This window comes from Hippopotamus amphibius, chromosome 9, assembly GCF_030028045.1.
Source record: "Hippopotamus amphibius kiboko isolate mHipAmp2 chromosome 9, mHipAmp2.hap2, whole genome shotgun sequence".
In the NCBI taxonomy this organism is placed as follows: domain Eukaryota; kingdom Metazoa; phylum Chordata; class Mammalia; order Artiodactyla; family Hippopotamidae; genus Hippopotamus; species Hippopotamus amphibius.
Genome location: NC_080194.1, coordinates 143,203,316 through 143,204,048, shown reverse-complemented (window position 1 = coordinate 143,204,048; position 733 = coordinate 143,203,316).

The window sequence follows — 733 nt, the reverse complement described above, 5'->3', positions numbered from 1 at the left end:
CCGCCCGGGGGACCCGACTTCCGGAACACCCGGAAGCAAAACAGCGCGGCGTGGTGGGGGCGGGAGGGCGGGAAAGGGAGAAAGGCCGCGGCGCCTGCAGCGCCCCCTGGCGGCGGGAGGCCGGCGGGGCCTCGCAGCTGCTGAGGTCTCCCCGGCGAGGCGGGCGCTGCGCCCCCTGCTTCGGGTGGGGCTGACCTCGTAAGTGGCAGTGCCCAAGGACACACCGCTGGGAAGGGCGGCCCGGATGCTGACTCACATGTGCTGGACCTGCGGAGTCCTCTCCCAGGTGTGGGTCCAAGTCGGGTTCCGGGTCCCCTGGCGGGGTGCAGGAGGGAGCCCGGTGGCCCCGAGTGGGCGAAGCCGGGGCCGGGCGTGGGGCCAGGCCCTCATCAGAGCAGGACGCAGGGCATCCCTCAGCCTCAGTGTGCCGGCCTGCGCAGTGGGTCATGGTGCCACTCACCAGGTCCACCCCGTGGCAGGGGACTTGGTAACCACCCTCTGAGTGAGGGTCCGTGCTGAGACCCTCAGGTCCTCCTCTTCCTGGGGGTCTTCCCGCCGTCCCTGGGCCTCTGGCTGTAGCCCCACCTCCTCACCGGGAACCAGGAACGGGGGCGACAGCCGGGCCTGCCCCACCGCTTGCTGTGGGCAGCCTCCCTCGAGGGCAGCCCTGACGGCGGGTCCCTGCCCTGCACGAGGGGCCAGGCGCTCCCCGCAGGCCAAGTGCATCCGAAAA